At 36.4% G+C, this 20,087-nt stretch overlaps 1 protein-coding gene across 1 annotated transcript in view; it reads left to right on the top strand.

The window, feature by feature from the left end:
• The window catches only part of LOC117400323 (contactin-associated protein-like 2), a 508,692-nt gene that overhangs the window by 276,396 nt on the left and 212,209 nt on the right, over positions 1-20,087 (top strand). The window lies entirely within an intron of this gene.

Below are 20,087 nucleotides of genomic sequence, written 5' to 3'. Positions count from 1 at the left end.
CAACGCTTTCTCTGGTCACTTCAACATTTTTCGGCAGATGTTTTGGCACAATTTTGCTGTCAGTGTGCTTGTGTCTTCTGAGGAAAGACGCTGCCCATTCTACCTCTGTAACATTATTTTTAAAACTTCCCACCTTCCATCCTGTCTTATCTAAATAATGCTTGACCAGCAATTGCAGTTCAGTTTGGTCAAAAGGAAAACTCCATTCTGCAACTTTACTAAGGTGATCCCGAATAGTAGCTTCCTGTTCGTCATTAAAACCTGTCTATGCGCCAGGCTTGCTTGTGCATTTCTTTGTTATCCAAATTCTGATGCTGCCTTTCGAACTGTAAGTCTTCTTTGTCTTATGGCCTTTTCCATTAGGTAGCTGTGAGGTTTAGCTGGTCAGAAAGTCTTATCATGAGATTTCTGGTTAACATGCTCACATGATGTGAAAGCAGAAAATCACATTACATTGTACAACACGGAAAACAGAGGGATGTTTGACCTGTGCGTAAAATTGATGTCCAAAGTCACCCCAAAAAAGTTGAGTTATATGGAGATAACAATGGACAAGTCATTTTCTTGGCCATGGAAAGAGCTAGAGATTAAAAACAATATGTCCCCAAATCAGTGACTTGTGCAGATTCTGACCATAGGGAGCCGATCTGCCTGTGAGCTTCAAGATAGCCATTTTCACTCCTGACACAAATCATACAAAAAAGTTATGTAAAGCTAAGAATAGAATAAAATTAAACTGCTCATTGGAAAGCTAGAAAAATCTTCAATTTTTGTCCAGTGTTCAATGACGTCCAAAGTATACCCGGTTTACTGCTGTATATATCAAACTGAAAAGGTCATAAAAGCACTGTGGCAAGGTGGTTTGCAGTTTGCAGGTGTAGAGGTGATGCAATGCGTAAACAGATGACAAGCAACAAAGTTCACGGACTAAACAATTCTTTATCTGTTTTATTTGTAATCCAGGTCGTGTTGGCGACCTCAAGTAATAATCCCAGGAACTACACAGCAATGTGTATTGCAGTTTAAACCATGGGTTACAGTCCCGAAATAATAAACACAGTATAAACACACACACAACACAAACACGATCACAAGTCCAGAGTGAATGCTAACGTGCAAGTGATGAAATACAATTCACTAGTGAACAGTAGTGCAGTGCTGTCGGATTGGTGCTGGCCTTAAGTGACAGCTCCCGGTACATGTTAGCCGTCTAACAAGAACAAACGAGTACAATTAGAAATGACAAAACAAACAAACACTAAACACTCATGGTTCTTTTATTACTCTCCTTCAGCGGTTCTCTCGCAATCATAACAAAGGAGCAGTTGGCTGGGCCACATCCCCTTTTGTACCTTCAGCCACGCCCCCTTGATTAGCGTGTGCAATCGCTTTTCCTCCAATCCGTGATTGCCACATCGCTTCCCGTCTGGGGCGATGACTTGGTATACTGTGGCTCCGTCCCCTTTCTAGATGGCCGTCTTCCACCTTTCCCTGGAATGAATGGTCAGACCATCCAGTCCGGGGCACACTGTTCCCTTTACACAGCGCCCTCACAGGTCGGGAGGGAGATTTATAACCAAGAGTCATTTTTTCTCTGTCACTAGCACCAATTCACATTGATGTATATATTTGACTACTGACTTAGAAAATCTCAGTGCCAATACAAATTTGCTATCCACAAGGTGAAATGGTTAGTAATGTGGTCATGAACCTGAACTGATTGTGTACACTAGGGTAGAAATAAGACCATCCCGGACAGCATTCTAAAACATTCTTATTATATTGCAGTAAAACTTTTTTCTTATTCTTTGTTATTTGTAGTATCAATGTTTGGTATCATCAATGCTTGCATGACTCTGAACTGCTAAACTTTACTATAATGTACTTTTTCTTAGTGAAAATATATAATTAGCATAACAGTTTCCAGTAAATTAGTTTTGTTAGTATAAATCAGGTTTGTAATATGCCTCACACACACACACACACACACACACACACTTAAATGAGCTTTCATTTAAATGCTTGCTAGTTAAACTTTCCCTGCAGACTTTATCTATAATTGCCTTCTTTCCTAGCCTTTAGTTACTCATTCTTGTGTTGATATTTGAGCCTCTGTCCCACAGCAGTAAACATTATTATTATGATTGACATCCTCATTTAGATAATATTGTAATGACTTGGTAAGAACAAAAGTGTGAAACAGGAGTTTTTCAAAAGCAGCAATCACTTTTATTGTGCCTAAAAGCACAGAATACGCAGGTCAGCAATAATTCACAGCCAGACAGGTGACACAGGTTCCTTCTCCAACTCTCCACCCCCGGCTAGCATTCAGGCTGCCTCTTTTATACCCCACAACCCTTACAACATTGCAGCATTGTAGGTTAACCCGGACCAATCAGTGGATGCTATCAGGCCCACTCCTCCTGGCTCCTGCCAGGTGCACATAATGATCCCCGGGAGCCATTTCCCGTGCTTGGTGGGGGTCAGCACTGGTGCAAGGTTGCACCAATAGTCCAGTAGAGGGGAGCAGCGTCTGCAGCCGGGTAAGTGATCCTGTGCGCGGGAAGCTCTGCAAAGCAGTATAGTTCAGTGCAAGCGTGGTTCAAGCACAGACGTACACACAAACAAAGTCCCAGTGCCAGCCCTTTGTTACGATATCTTACCTGAATTATGTTCACCTGGTTAAATATACACACTTTTGTCATTTTGGTATTTTCAGTTTGTGTAAACATATGTACAGACCCCTAAGAGTCCTTACATGCTTGAATGAATAAAGGCTGCTTGCTGTTGTGGAGAAGTCTCATACATGCATAATACATTCAGTATCATACACCAGAAATGACCATCGGCAGTATTCAAGAGAGGGGTGTTCAATAGATGTTTAGTTTGAAAAGCATTGGATCCTGCAATAGGACAATGTCACTGGCCAGGCTGTTATGACCAAGAAAGGAGACTCAGACACAGAAGTTGCAGTTTCAGAGCTAATACACACATTTAATAAACAAATACAAAACACAAAACATTAAACAGAACAAAACACATTAACAAAATAAACGACACAAGGGCCAAAACAAAAGGTCTACAAGAAGCACTCGAGACGGGACAGCACGGAACACAAAAACACCTTCACTTCTCACCCACATCAAGTCTAACCATTCCATCTAACTAACACCCTATTTATACACCTGTGGCTGGAGCCTTAATTAATCATTCAATCTGTTTCTTTTTAATTGCACGGTGTGTTATACAGTTATATGTGCTTACCGCCTAATTACTGTTTTAGTTCCACTTACATTTTCTGTGTGACAAACACATGTCACAATAAAGAATGTGCAAGGGACTGTTCTCAGCATGATTAGAAATAGGAGGCGGGCATGCATTATCATAAAAAAGGTGTTTTTTTTCCAAAACATGCACTGACTAACTTGAAAGGGTCTCATTGCTAAGAAGATGTGTTTACACTATATTAGGCTGAAATCTTTTGCAATTACAATAATTTACCATTTTCAGTGGTAAGGCAGTGACAAAACAATGGCAAAGCAATGGATCAGTACTAAGGACAATGGACAATAGAGTGGCGTAAGCCTTAGTGTTAACCTTTTCATATTTTCACATACCATTGTCATCCAATGTACTGCTTGTTTGCCGTACAATATAACTGTCTGGGCCATCATATGAGAACCACTATGAAATATTTATTCCAAGTCTACAGCTATGGCTTAAAGTTTTGCTTCACCCTGTAGAATTAACTAATTTTGCTTCATAAAGTTGAATGAAACCTGCTGAATAGTGTTACGTTAACATATTGAATTACATACTGCTTTGTAGTTTTCCATATACTTAACGAAAAACTGACAAAAATTGAGAAATGTGACATTTCAAATCTAACATGAAATACTGTACTACTATTATGGCTTCCGGTAGACTTTTGCAATATCATTTTGTAGTTGTTTTGATTACATGATGTTAAATAAAAGACTTAAATGATGTTTATATCTTTTCATCTTTTGTAATGTCTCAATCCTTACATTCTAAGTGATGCAAAACCTTTGGCCATAGCTGTAATGTGTTTATCAATGCTGGTCTGTAGTCTCCTAAGGGTTCTGTTAAGGTCATAATTTCAATCATGAATTAAGCTGTGACTTCTGTGCGGAAATCAGATGATGCCACTGCAGCTACTTGTCACTTAATTTTCTACTTCCTTGTATATTGTGGTAATTCTGCTGTACGTACTGTATCAAAATAAAAACGCGGTCAAAGAGATATATGTAATCCAAATATTTATTTTCCATTTAACTTCAATTTATTTATGTATGTTACATTCAACATGTTATCAATGTAGAGTAACCTGCATTACTATGTACCATTTAGAAATTCAATGAGGCTGTTGTAGTGGACTTGCGATACAAATGCCACTTAAGAGGAAGAGAAAAATCTGAAGCAGGCGATGTTACAGCAAGCACAATGATAACATACATTTTTGACATCCCCTTGTTCAATAAGCTGTGTCTTGAAGGACACAAGAGAATACAATCAGTTTTTAAAATCTTTTTACCTGCCTGACTAAAATATTGTATTGTAGGCTTAAAACTGCATTTTAAATGTATTAAAAAAAAAAAAAAAAAAAAAAAAAACTGTGGTGACTGCTTAGAAGTAGACTAACTTTTCTAAGAGATTGTAACAGTAAATTTAAAGTGATGAAAGGCTGATGACAGAAAATATGTACGCACTGCAACCGTATTGGAATAATGAAAAAAACTGGTAAAGCAATTATCCTAACATTTTGTTTTTCCGTTGGGCGATAGGAACCAGTAATATTAGCTCTACTGCAAGATTAATAATAATAATAATAATAATAATAATAATAATAATAATAATAATAATAATAATAAAATACTTTTATCTCTGAAATATTGCAGAATTATATGGTAGATTTATATTGGTAGGCTTTGTATGATAATCAATAGGGCTGTGCAGAGTAATTCCCTTTAAGTTGAATGAAACAGAACAATCCTATTTATTAATGTTAATTTCGCAACAAGGAATGCTGCATTTTCATCACTTGTACAATAAAGTACCAATCAATGGCAATCAAATTTGAAAGCCACTTGGAAGCAGATTTTGCTTTCACCCGGTGCACTGACAAACTGACAATGAAAATATTTTGTGAAACTAGCAAATGAAACAATTCACTACAGAAATGTTGTATTTCTATAGAAACAAGCAAAATCAAGTGAAATCAAAATTATTTTATATCAAAAGGATAAAAGAAAGGTAAAGCAATTAATCAAAGGCGAAACATGGTATATGATGTAATTAAACAATGGCCAGTATTAAAATGCTTACCATGTTGACAGATAGTGTAAACAGATATCAACATTCTAGTGCAATTTGAAATGAAAATGAAATGGCTGCAATAAATCACACTGTATATAAAATAGGGCAAACTTGAAGAGTACATTAGGATCACATCCTCAGTACAGACTTGGCATTCCCCTCTGGGCATGCTCTCATGTTATAGAAAGACACATTTGCTGACTCAGGGCACATATCAAAGTAACTCTTCAAGCAGACAAGTGAACTTCCAGGCTTCCTGACTTAGGTGATTTATTTTCAAAGGAACACAATGGTTCTTACCATTGAGTGACTACAATTCTGAGTAATTTTACACAATTTTTCTTTTTTTAAAAAGAGAGTAAATTGTAAGGCTACTCCACTTCTATGCTACATTACAAGTGGTTATGTAAAATACTTTTACTTTCAAGATTACTAACACGTAATTGAACAAATTCATACCATCTCATATGAAGGTGTAAATAATTACAGAATATATGAAGATGATTTTCAATAATTAAAGTCTGATTTCTTTGTTTAAATATAGCATGGCTTTATTACTGTAGCGTCACTGAAGAGGAGAACAATGGAGGTGGTTAAAGTGCATGTATGTATATAGAAAGTGCTATACAACACTACCGGTTTGACAAAGAAACACATTTTGACCTTTGGGAGCTTCTTAAGCCCAGTCACGATTCCTGCACTGTCAGTATTAAGCATTTCTATGTCACCGTATTGACAGAGGTATTCAATAGTGATCGACAAGGTCTATCACAGTCATCAGTTTTCAAAATAATAACTGAAACTTTCTTCAAACAAGCCTAAGATTTCATTTATTATTGTTATACAGTAACTGCAATTGAATTAAAATGTTGAATTGACAAGTACATTTACAGAAGAGAGTATACCTTGGTTTTGGAAGGAAACCAAGCTTTACTTCCCATGTAAAAACATACTGAAAATCAAATAATAAAAGACTTGCGAACAATTACGAATTTACCATAATTACATTTAAGATGTCATATGCAAGTGAGAACATAAGAACATAAGAAAGTTTACAAATGAGAAGAGGCCATTCAGCCCATCTTGCTCGTTTGGTTGTTAGTAGTTTATTGATCCCAGAATCTCATCAAGCAGCTTCTTGAAGGATCCCAGGGTGTCAGCTTCAACAACATTACTGGGGAGTTGGTTCCAGACCCTCACAATTCTCTGTGTAAAAAAGTGCCTCCTATTTTCTGTTTTGAATGCCCCTTTATCTAATATCCATTTGTGACCCCTGGTCCTTGTTTCTTTTTTCAGGTCAAAAAAGTCCCCTGGGTCGACATTGTCTATACCTTTTAGGATTTTGAATGTTTGAATCAGATCGCCGCGTAGTCTTCTTTGTTCAAGACTGAATAGATTCAATTAGTAGTAAATGTGTTTACTGAAGCCTGTGCAACACTAATATGCTTCCCTACATCACTTCCTCACAGTCAGACTTGAGGAGTCTATTTTGAGGCAATTTTCTGCTGAAATAGTTCATGAGCATGGCAAATAATGACCAGAAACAACAAGAGAGATACATACAGAACACACAACATGACATTAAATGTGTAATAAATGAAATATGAGTACACTGTAAATAATATATAGTTAACATATCCATTTTAACAGCTTCCTGCCAATACTGATGGAGAGCATTAGACTACTGGTTAAGTATTATTATTTTAGGAGGGGTGCAGGTTAACCTTCAGAGACAAGCATGGGGTCTGCTGAGCCTCAGGTTTCCCACCACTGATCTGGCGTTTTCGTGATTTCTCAGTAGCTTCCTAACATTGTACAAAGCAAACATTTTAAGTGTTGCTTCAATTTAATAAAAAAAAGAACATTATTTTAAAAACATTGCCGTCTTTCTCGGTAATCTCTGTTTGGAATGCTTTACCTGGGTAATGACTCGTAACCCTTCTGGAATAGCTGCTATATTCATTTCTTTATGGAACGGATAACAATCAAGTCAACAATCTATTCCGTACCAGTGCCTCCTCTCAACCATAACCCGTGTTGTGTGACAAAGCTTATCTCTTCCATTTTGGAAGCGTTGTGATTTATAATTCGAAATGAGAACATATGGGATGATTCCCACTAGATAGGTTAAATGTGCCTCTTTTCTATGTGATGATCTAAAAACCTACACAATTGTGACCAAAAATCTGCAGTAAAGCAATAAAGCCTCATTCAAATGTAAAAGATTTTAAACCCATTTTGTATTATTAAGCTTGTTAGCTGGATGAAAGGCACCTGACCGAAACGTTGCTCTGTTTTTAACTTTGTTGTTTTAAATAATAAATAATAAAGAATGGAAATTTGATCAGCGATCTATTATTATGGTGTTGCATCTCTACTTGCATCAACCGTGATCAGTGTTGGGATATTTGGGAGACTGATCCCGGAGGTAGCCCCCAGGAATGGAAATACTGGGAATTTATTTTAAAAACAGTCGGTGTGTGATATAGGCTACATGTTTTGGACTTTAGTATTATTAAGGTAACTTTGACTTTGAGATTCTTAAGTCTGACCATATGGTAGGAATGAAGATGTTATTCATTTTATCTGTATTAAACTGGTGTCTTCTACTACTTGTTGTTCATTTTGGTCTTGTCTGGGAGGCACTTCACACACTATAGCAACATTTATTTCATTTAGATAAGACTGGAATAATGCTGAGCCCACACATAGGTGATTTAGAAGCTCAATTTAGCAACCAACTAGTATAGATGGGGGTGCAGTGTATTATACCACTGCCTCCCCCCCTCCATGTCGCAGAATAAAGTATGACTGACTGCCTTGCAATTGATTTGTGCACGAATCGGACACATACCAAATTTGGATGCAAGCAAGATTTAGCCTAATTAAAATGACCTTCAGTATAGATTGTTCTTTTATGCATGATCAGGCAACTGGCAGCTTTTAAATCAAACATTACAATTGTATGGTTGATGGATTTTTGAAGTGAGAGAGCGTGAGATAGTCACTAACTTGTAACTGAGTTTGTGAAAACCAAACTTTTTTTTTGCTTCTGGTCACTGATCCAGATTTCTTTTTTAATTAGTGCCATTAGCCAGTAAGAAGCAAAGGGTATTTCAGTGTATTGCCTTTGCCTTACTGTACTGGCACTGGCTGTAATATCCAAATAAATAATGCTAAGCCCTTTTTTTCTGTATTTTGGAAAACTAATAGTTGGTCGACTACCAATAAGAAAATAAAAAGATGCCGCACATTAAGGGATATGAATCAAACTCTGAGCTTGTTCAATTAAAATGCATAGCTTTCTTAAAAAAGAACTGCAAAGTTAGGAAATACACAATTAAGAATAGCATAGCTCCAAAAATGTTGACTATTTTGAAACGCCTATTAGGGTCCATTTAATTGATCTAAATAATATAGGGTCCTAACCTTAATGAAGTGCAAAGGCTAAAGGGATTTTGCAAGATTTTTTTATTATTATTATTCCTCCCAGAAAATGTAAAATATGGCCCTGAGTTTTAAAAGTGTGAAAATGTTGCACCAATGCAACAGATATTAAAAACTGAGAAATGCGGAAGCAGAGACCAGTCCTGCTGTTTAATACAGGTTATCGTAGTGATAGCCATTGATAAATCCAGAGTTCATTGGACGGTGTGGGAGCTTTGAAGATATCGTAAACCACAGACCTGCTAATACATATATTAGCACTATATGCTGTTAGTCTTTTACACTTTCATATGTGAATGTTAAAGACATGGAGTGCACTGCTGTTCTTAGATGCGGTCAGAGCAAACAGCGGAAACACATTCCAAAACTATAGGTTGTGTGTGATGTGTGCTCCACAGCTAGGGTGACCAGATTTTGAAAGCTCAAAACCAGGACACATTGTTAAATAATTGATAATACTAATTAAAACATTTGAATATAGGCTATTGTAATGGTTATTTAAGTAGCCATCCTCTCACACTTAGTATTATATTTTTTTTAAGCAGCTAGCTAATTTCAGTGCACTCCCAGGTGTATAATTTGTGGCTAATTAGTTGAACTAGCCGTATACATATTGCTACTTTTACATTGAGTTTATTATTATTATTATTATTATTATTATTATTATTATTATTATTATTATTATTATTAATAATAATAATACATTCTCATGGCATTGTTCTTTCTTTTTTTTTTTTACTCACTGCGCCAGGTTTTATTTTTATTGACGTTGTTGATATGCTTGTAACCTCTCGCTGCTCTGCCTACTGTCTGGGCTAAATCCCGCCAGAACTGAACAGCTATGAAATTACCGTATTACACACAATTGTAGATTCATATTGAATAAATAAACTAAATGAAAATGCATAGCGCACAGAGGAATAAGCACGTATGTCGGTGTTAATTACTTTATAAAAACTATGTTCTTGATTACCCTAGTACCTTGCATTTTATTTTATTTTGTTTTCACAGCAGGTGCCATAAACTAAAAGCGGTTTACGTTTTGACAAAAGGTATTTAGAGTGTGTCGCGTTGCAGGAAGTGACTGAAAACCGGGACTTTAACATTTTTAGCAGAATGTCGGGACACCGGGACCTTTGATGGAAAACTGGGACTGTCCTGGCTAAACCGGGACGTCTGGTCACCCTACTGTAAACCGGGACGTCTGGTCACCCTACTGTAAACCGGGACGTCTGGTCACCCCATCCACAGCATTTCTACAGCAACCTTCAAAATCTTTCAGACTGCCGTAACAAGCAAATTAAAAGCTTTTAACAAGTAAAAGTCTCAGTTTAGTTTCTTACAATAATCCTTTTGAAAATTATAATTTTGAAAATATGTCTTAAACCTTTAACTTTCAATGATTTCTGCTGTTGTTGCAGTCCCAGGCTGACTGAATAACATTTGGGTCAATTAATAAGCATACATTCCCAGCACAGGCTTTTTTCTCTGTATTTGAAGTTTTTGTGTAGATACATAGTACTGTTATCGTAGTTTGCATTGTGAGTGGAATTATGGAATTACATTCCCCACAATCCATTGTTCCTCAGGCACACAAGTGAATAAGACAAGACTGGTAAGTTTATTATTGTTTTTCGTGGTGGAGTCGTTCAATATTTTTTCTCTCTGTTTAGAACTATAGAACAAAAGGTAATTAACAAGGATAGTTTTAGTGGTTATTTGTTACACATACAGCTATGGCCAAAAGTTTAGCATCGCCTAAAATTTTAGGATTGAGACATACTTTAAAAAAAATGAAATTAACATAATTTAAATATTTTATTTAACATCATGCAATCAAAGAAACTATAAAATGATATTGCAAAAGGCCACGGGAAGCCATAATAATAGTACAGTATTTCATGTTAGATTTCAAAATGTGACATTTTGAAATTTTTGTTGTTTTTCATTAAGTATATGGAACACTACAAAGCGGTATGTAATTCAGTATGTTAATGGACATTATTCAGCAGGTTTCATTCGACTTTATGAAGCAAAATTTGTTAATTCTATAGGGTGATGCAAAGCTTTTGGTCATAGCTATTCTGTAGAACAGAAAACATCTGACAACTGAAAAAAGTACAAATATGTAAATTATTAGCAAAAATAGTGTGTCAGCAGAAGCCCATTGCAACCAGCTCCTGAATTATGCAAATGGTAAAATTGAAACCACCTTTACAGAAAGTATTGGTGTATAAAATATTAAAATGTTACCAGTGTGTTACTATTATATCACTGATCCATTGCAATCCCTTTAAAGGTTATTTGGTAAAGGGTAAGAAATATTGTTTTAAGTCTAAGTTCAGGATCACTTGCTAAAACAAGTTCTGTCTTTTTAATTCGGACCTTAAGCTGGGTTTCAGGAGGCAAAACTGGGCACACACGTATTGATTCTTATATTATTTTTTTTATTCCAGAGCTAATATTCACTCAGTAGTGCTGAATATAGAAATAGATCTCTTGTCAACATGTTTGTCATTGATTTATTTTAGTATTTCTTTACTCTTTGGTCTGCTTTTTAGTCAGATCACCCCCTGCTTGACACCATCTTAATTGTTAATATCAGGAAAATGAAAACAAACACAGATACCTTTTATATGGCTTCCAGAAAACAGATGTATCTCCATTAAATATTCAGACTGTATATTTGTGTTTCTACCAGTGCGTATCAATAAATATATGAAACAACAAAACAAAACAAGTAGCTGCATATAGTTAGGCTTTAAAGTGTGTTGATTGTATGTTTGTGATGTAAAGAGTATTTGGGCAGGGATTTAAAGCTCAGAAGCCCTTGAATTTTTTTGAACCTCAATTGTGTTTTATAGCAGCTAAACGCTGTTTTTCTGCCTTCTCAGTGGGGTTATTAGTTTGAGAAAGGCTTATAGTTGAAAAGTTTGTCATTGAATTGTTAAGTTTATTTTTTAGTACAGTAAAACCTGCCTAATTTGGAATCACTTGGGACAATCACTTGGGACTGGCAAAACGTGCCGGATTATACCACATTATACAGAGGTACAGTACTGTAAAATCTAATATTGTACTGAAAAAAAGGTATAGTTGACAAACTATTTCAACCCTTTTATATTTTTTATTACAGTACATACTGTATAATTCAAGGTTTATATTAATATCAATTTTACTTTATCCATTAAAGATTTATGTACCATTTATGTACCATACCTGTAGGATATGTGTGTAATTTGTGCAACACACTTGATACGTTTAAAATGGAAAATTCACATGACTTGGTGCTTTTAGTCAGACAGGACTTACAAATTATCCGGATTGTAGAGGGTACCGAAAATTTCAATAGGCATTAGGTGGAGACCAAATACATTGCACCAAACTATAGGGGCTGGCTTAGAGAAGTTTTTATAGTTTTGAAAACACCTTACAGCATGTCATTAATAAAGCATTCCTCTGACAAAACGTGATACACAGATGTTACCCCCAAACAGGGACAGTCTTACATCAGAAGTAGTGGGACCATTTTTAAATAAAAAATGTATGCTTTTTGAGAAAGCAAAAAGATTTGTAACACCTGATGTAATTAGAAGGGGTGTGCACACGTTATTACAACCTCTCCTTTTGGCAGACATGCAGATATTTAATCTACAACTTCAAACCACTCAAGTGGTCTGGATGTAATTCGGCCATGTACTGTAATTAACAACATACATGTAAGTCACAGAAAGCTATATAGACGGTTATGTCAGTAGCATAACAGTTTGGCCCAGTGGTCCCACTTTGGATTCCAGCTGGGAAACCACTTTGAGTATCTTGAGTACCTGAACATGATCGAATTGGGCACAAATAAAACAAGGACAGGATTAGGCTTGTTTTTGGCTTTATATACGAGTGGTTGATTATACACCTGATTGACTGATTGATTTACTGTTAGATATTAGATATCGACATATTCACTTGTCCCCTGAATTACACAAGCTATATAGAAGAATATTATGTTAAAAGTTAGGCCCAGTAATTTTAGGATCATCGCCACTCCAGGCATACTACTAAATAATCAAGGAGTCTGTTTCAAAAAAGAGCCTTCATTCTCTAGTTGGTTGCACCACAGTTACAGAAATTGTATCTGAAACTGATGGGTGAGACTCATTTTTAGACTTGGTGTGGCTCTGTATTCAATCGACAAATATTATTTTGCAGGAGGGAAACTTGGAGATTTTTGGAAATCAATATTTGCAAAACCTTAACATATCATATTTTGATCTTGAGGTTTGTAAATGACTGTGCTGAACATATTAGTAAGAACAGGCAACAGCAGCCAGTAAAACAGAAAAAGGGACTTTGATGGCAGCCAAAACCAAATAATGAAAGATCAATGGCAGATTGATCTCAGCGGAGACAGACAAGACTGACAGACCAGAAAAAGATGGGTAGATAGATAGATAGATAGATAGACAGATAGATGAGGACGACTCTCAGATTTTTTTTTTAATATTGTGGTTTTGCTGCTTACAACAAGCTTAAGCTTCTCTTCTCTGATTATATTAAACAGGTAACAACCCTTTGTACTTTGTTTGCATTAGTTTTTGGTGGAGGAATTAGTCAGTCGATATATGCATGCTCATATAGCCACAGTTTACAATTGCTTTGACATGGCCTTATCCTGTTTTCTTATGTCTCAGTTTTTGCTGTGTGTTGTCACTGTGTTCAGCCTCTGCCTGTGCCCCAGTGTTGTGTTTTCCAAAGCACAAGCAGAAACCTGGTAGCAAAAGTAAATTACAACTGAAATACCTGCCATGACAAAGCCTGAGCTCTTATGGGCTGATTTAGGATCCTTTCTGCAGCTATCTTATTTTTTCTATCAACGTTGAAGAAAAAAAAAACAGAACAGCACAGTACACTAATGATAGACTTTTCAGACATTCCAAGATCATGCAACAGTCTCTTGACACAGGGGTTGTACCGACAGACTGGAGAATTGCAAACATAATATCGATCCACAAAAAGGGAGACAAAACCCAACCAGCTAACGACAGACCAATAAGCCTGACTTCTATTATATGTAAACTTATGGAAACTATAATAAGATCCAAAATTGAAAATTACCTATATGGTAACAATATCCTGGGAGACAGTCAGCATGGTTTTAGGAAAGGGAGATCATGTCTGACTAACCTACTTGACTTTGAGGATGCAACATTGAAAATGGATAATTGCAAAGCATACGACATGGTTTATTTAGATTTCCAGAACTCTTTTGACAAAGTCCCGCATAAAAGATCAATTCTCAGACTGAATGCAGTAGGGATTCAAGGGAATGTATGCACATGGATTAGGGAGTGGTTAACATGTAGAAAACAGAAAGTACCGATTAGAGGAGAAACCTCAAAATGGAGCGAGGTAACCAGTGGTGTACCACAGGGATCAGTATTAGGTCCTCTGCTATTCCTAATCTACATTAATGATTAGGAGGAGTGGCAAACGCTGTTGCAGCACCAAAGGTCATTCAAAATGATCTAGACAGCATTCAGAACTGCGCAGGCACATGGCAAATTACATTTAATAAAGAAAAGTGTAAGGTACTGCACACAGGCAATACAAATGTGCATTATAAATATCATATGGGACATACTGAAATTAAAGAAGGAATCTATGAAAAAGACATAGGAGTTAATGTTGTCTCGGAAATGTCTTCATCTAGACAATGTGGGGAAGCTATAAAAAAGGCCAACAAGATGCTCGGATATATTGTGAAAAGTGTTGAATTTAAATCAAGGGAAGTAATGTTAAAACTTTACAATGAATTAGTAAGTTCTCATCTAGAATATTGTGTTCAGTTCTGGTCACCAAAGAAGAGCAACCAGAATTATCCTGGGTTTAAAAGGCATGTCGTATGCAAACAGGCTAAAATAATTTTCTTGAACAAAGATGATCTGATTCAAGCATTCCAAATTCTAAAAGGAATACATCATGAGTACAAAACCAGAATGTTTGTGCTGGATAGTACTAAAATACAATAAGGACCAGGGGTCACAAACAGAGATTAGATAAAGGGGCATTCAGAAAAGAAAATAGGCACTTTTTTACACAGAGAATTGTGGGAGTCTGGAACCAACTCCCCAGTAATGTTGTTGAAGCTGACACCCTGGGATCCTTCAAGAAGCTGCTTGATGAGATTCTGGGATCAATGAGCTACTAACAACCAAACGAGCAAGATGGGCTGAACGGCTTCCTCTCGTTTGTAAACTTTCTTATGTTCTTATTCTAACTTTTGCATAATCTGTGCTCACTACTTAAAGAATTGCAGACAACAAGAATTGCAGTTAAAAAATGTTAATTTATAATTTCTGTATATTTTTTTTACTTTCAAATTGAGCCATATGGTCAATGCACACAAATTTTGACAAACCATTAACAGTAATTGGTTGATTCCTGATACCTGATTTTTTACATTACTGTATGCAACCATGAATACTCCTTTACAAAGATATGTATGAAATGTACATTTGTTACTGTCACAAAGACGGCCAGAGTGGGTGGCGTCAGACCGGAAGCAGGAAGGAATACAGAGACAGTGGTTGTGATGAGCTGAGTGCAATGGCTGCACTCAGCGTTTATTAACAAATAAAAGGGTTGTAAACAGACAAAAACACTGGACACGGCACTTGACGCCAAAATAAACAGACAGACAAAACGACTGACACTTAACAAACGGTGCACGGAGACAAACAAACACGGTGAGAACAAACACTTATCTTTACTATCTTTCTAATGATTTTAACTCTCCTCTCTCTCTCTCACCCGTTCTCCTCTTCCGAACACCCAACCCTGACTGACTAAAAATGTGCCTATTTATACTGTTGTGCTGGGATTCAATTACTAATTAATTATTCACTTGAATCCCAGCACGTGAATTAATTCTGTGCAACCCCGTGCTCACATATTACATTTAACCAGCACGTGAAGTGATTTGTGCTCTCCTCGTGCCTAAATACAAATCTACACTTTAAATACACGTGAAACACAGACCCGTTTATATCCCGTGTACCAATCTATACACCAACATTAACATACGCACGCATACATACATACACAGAACACACAAATGCACACAGGGGCGGGGCACTTTGCCATAGTTACCCTTAAAGAAAATAAACTAGGGAACAAGGGAGTTTCCAACTCAATAAAAGGTTCCTGAACACTCAAGAAATAGCCTAAAGGCAAACAGCATACTGTGGTTTATTCAGAGGTAACTAAAAACCCACAGGGATTAATGCTATAAAAAAGGCTGTGAGTTGTTATGCTTATTTGATGGGTCATGTACTGTATCAAAATGTACAATATTCAATACAAATAAAACTTCAATGGAAGTTCAACATACTCAAATTAGAGGAGTCTTTATTTTGCACTGGCATTTGGAGGATCCTTTCCCTGTCTATAATAATAGCTACACTATGCATTGATCTTTTTTTATTAAATCTGTTTTATTTCAGTTGACATGCTTAGAAACAAAAGCCTTGAGAAATAAAACTAGGCTGTCCACTGCAGTGCATGTGGATTTAAAATGTAACTTTATTGCTAAAACAGTAACATAATCTGTGTCAGTAATGTATTTGTATGAACCAGCACACAAGTCCCTTTTAAATTAATATTCAATTAATATGCAGTGAACTGTATTCATGATTTGTTCGGCTACCAGTTAATAAAAAATTGCAGATTTCAAATGTCAGGTAACACACATTTAATATGCGTTTCAGTGTCACCATTAACACATACTGATCATTACTTGAAACAACACAAACAACATTTTCATATTCATTTTTACTGTGCCCAGGGGTGTAGTAAGTTTAAGAAGAGTGAATGCAACAGCAATACTTCAGTTCTATACAGTAACTGCTTGTCGAAACGAGCCTCTTTTGAACAGCGGTTAAGGTCTGAGCTGCCAAGCACAAGGTACAGTTTTCCATCCAATCTCCATCACAGTTACCTTGCCCTGTCCATCCTTGCGTCTGCGATATCAAACCTAAATCCATTCAAAAGAGTAAAATGAAACAATAAAATATATACCACAAATTAAAAGGAAAAAAAGAGACAGCTATGAAAACTAAGTGAACCCCTTGACTGGCACCTGTTATATTGCTTTTCCCATTAAGGTCTAAATGTTAATTGATTTCTTTTACACCAACATGTATTTCTGATTAACACCTAAAGTGACTGTAGTTGTCAAAGTGAATGGCCAGTGTACACTGTTTCATAAAGTAAATCACCCTCATGATCTCGTCAGTTCAAGCCGCTTGCTTCCATATGGGGTGGGGATTTCCACTGTAAACAGAGCAAGGCCATCTGTACTAGTATGAGCTGCTATGGATAATAATCATTCCAGAATGCCACCACCAAGCATGCTTATCTAAACTTTTTATTTTAAGTCGCTAAATTCCTGATTATCCCTCATTGTTTATGACTTTGATTGCTAACGTCATCTGTCAATCAAATTTGGCACCTTGCTCGACCAATGAAACACTGTAACTAATGAGAGAGGCGAAGCCAATGACTGCACAGCAAGCTGTGCAATGCTAGTGCTAATTGAGTGCAGCACACAGGTGAATCCCTTGAACAACAGCCCCCTTACAAGATAAATAAAGCAAGGTTAATTGAAGGAAAATAATTACAATTTCAAGAACATCTTTGTGCATTACTCAAGGAGGACATACCTAGTACATGCAGTGGCAGACAAGTGGTTCATGAAATAATTAGAACCTCTTCAGGAGGTGCTGTTTTTTTCAGATTCAATTACTCTATGTGCCATGATCCTAGCTTTTGCTTATATTTGTTTTTCACAAAGCAGTCTTATTGCTACTCAAGCAGGTTGGTCAGTCACTATGTTTGGCTGCCCCTTCCCACAGCTTTGACTCATGGTCAATAATGCTTAGTGGAGCAATGAATGAACCACCTGTTGGAAAACACTCTGAAATAAACTGCAATTAAATCAGCATCAAGCTTGTCAGTGATCTGGTCAGCTCCTTCTGAATGCCAGAGCAGCTCAATTAACTCCTCATGTCAGGCGATAATCAAATACAACCCTTACCAAATTAACTTAAATGGTAATGCATTGCTACCACAGTGACAATGTAGTGGTTTATTTTTACTAACGAAGATTGGTTACACAATACAAGCTACAATAGTATGGACCAGTACCACAGTGGTCAAATATTCATATTTTAATATACCAATGATATCACAATTATGTGAACTAATATACACTGGTATTCCATTGTAGTATACCACGGTACCATATCAGTATCAGGGTGCTACTGTTTCAGGGCCTGCGTGCAAAATTAATTCCTAATACAACATTGACATTGCTTGTAATCTGTCTACTAATGCTTCTGTGGGTGTTTGATTAGGGAAATGCACTCACGTTATAATGGTATCCCAGCAGTATCCCTGCTTTCTACAAGGAATCCTCATGTAATTATCATGTCCCTGCACTGGAAGTTAATGTCACTGTATCTAATGACAATAACTACATTATTAAGATGGTGCAGTAATTTTGCTATCTTGAAGGGGAATGATGAGAGATATGCCTAACAGAAAAAAGTATTATGCAGCCAAAGTAAACTGTATTTGATACTTTTTGTTGTAGATGCCCCTTTGTGTTGTAGCCAAGCAGAGATTCATCTGTTTCAGTGGGTGATAATGTTCTGTTAAAGCCATTTATAAAGCTGTGGGTTTGTTAAGTTGTTAGGAGATGCATGTTATGCCACTTCCAGTTTGAGCAGCGTCAATTTCCGATAGCATCATCCAAGTACAATCAAGAACGTATTCTTTTCCAAGTAAGATTACACGTACGTCAATCCTCCCCAATTACTGTATTCAAAAGGTAATGCATTGTCTTTTGAAGATGACCACGCTTTGAAATGGCTGCAAGGAAGAGGGCAGTTTCAGTATCAAAGGGGTTTGATAAATATGGTTGCTGTGCAAGGCTTTAGAATGTTAAGAAAAAACGTATCTCTCAGCTATGAAGAGAATGGATCAGACAGCAATTTCCTTTTCAGAAAGTGCACCGTAATTATACTCTGCCCTGCAAAGCAGTGTGTTATCAGGACTGTGCCGAGTGAAGGTGGATGTGATAGCAGAAACAGACTTGATAAGAAACTTCCACCCTCGGGAGGATCCAGAGTGTTTCTATAATATGTATGTCGTAGAGGCAAATACTGACAATCATTTGTTATTCCACCAGGCCCGGCTCTGTTTGTGGGTTGCTGCTAGCCAGTTAAAGATTCAAAGGACAAGTCTGTATATTTCCATTATAATGGCAATGAATGAAATTGCAAAAATCTAAAAGTCCAACTCTCATAGTAGCAATATATTTGTATTTAGTTACAGGCTACAGCTCTACTAGCCACATGTACTTTATATCACAATGAAGCTTTAAAAACACATAACAGGCATGGGTTTGTTTCCATGCAGATATACCTACTGTATACTTCCCATAACCTTCGTACCAGAGGGGAATGACAGAATAGCTATGGTGTTATATTTGACAGTGTAGTATACTTAAGACATAATAAAAAGGTACAATGGTATAACCTTATTCCTGTGTCAATAAACACGACCAGAGATCAAGATGCTGATACACTAATGGTGTATAACAGCATACTAACAATTATCAACTGAAACAGGCAATTGTGTCAGTATGTGCAACAGTTTCACCACTTGTGTGGGAAGACATTGTGGCAAGTTGCATTGGGATGAACTTACAGATGTCTTTGAGTGAGATGCATGTTTGCTTGTGGACTTTGCGAAAACCCTGTGCTTCAGTAGATCAAAAAGGGCACTGTTTTTTGTTTTATTTTTTGCTCATAATGTTTTTTCAAAGTCTGATCTTCAAGGTACAAAACAGAAATAAATGCATCAGGTATTATTTTGTTAGGTTGTTAATTATTCATTTTTTTTCTTTTTTTTTTTTACAGTAATTTACACTTGGAACCTTGAAAATTAATCTTATTGTCATTGTTTTTTCCCAATGGATTGAAAGATTAGACTAAACTGTATATAACCTGAGAGGTTTTTGTTTTTGTTTTTTTGTATTACAACATTGGACAAGCGAAAGAAATACTTTTCTATTTGGGAATAACATATTATAATGTTTCTATGTGTTGTAATGTTTTCCTACAGTCTATTCCTTTTGCAATTATAGAATACTGGATTCCTCACCCTTGCTACTGTTGCAATGTATATGTTGCAATCCAATAATATGATATGCATTCAAATTTATATCCACTGTACGCCTAAGC

This window comes from Acipenser ruthenus, chromosome 4 (genome assembly GCF_902713425.1).
Source record: "Acipenser ruthenus chromosome 4, fAciRut3.2 maternal haplotype, whole genome shotgun sequence".
Classification (NCBI taxonomy): Eukaryota; Metazoa; Chordata; class Actinopteri; order Acipenseriformes; family Acipenseridae; genus Acipenser; species Acipenser ruthenus.
The sequence above is the reverse complement of the archived record's forward strand: the minus strand, read 5'-3'. Positions and strand labels throughout refer to the sequence as shown.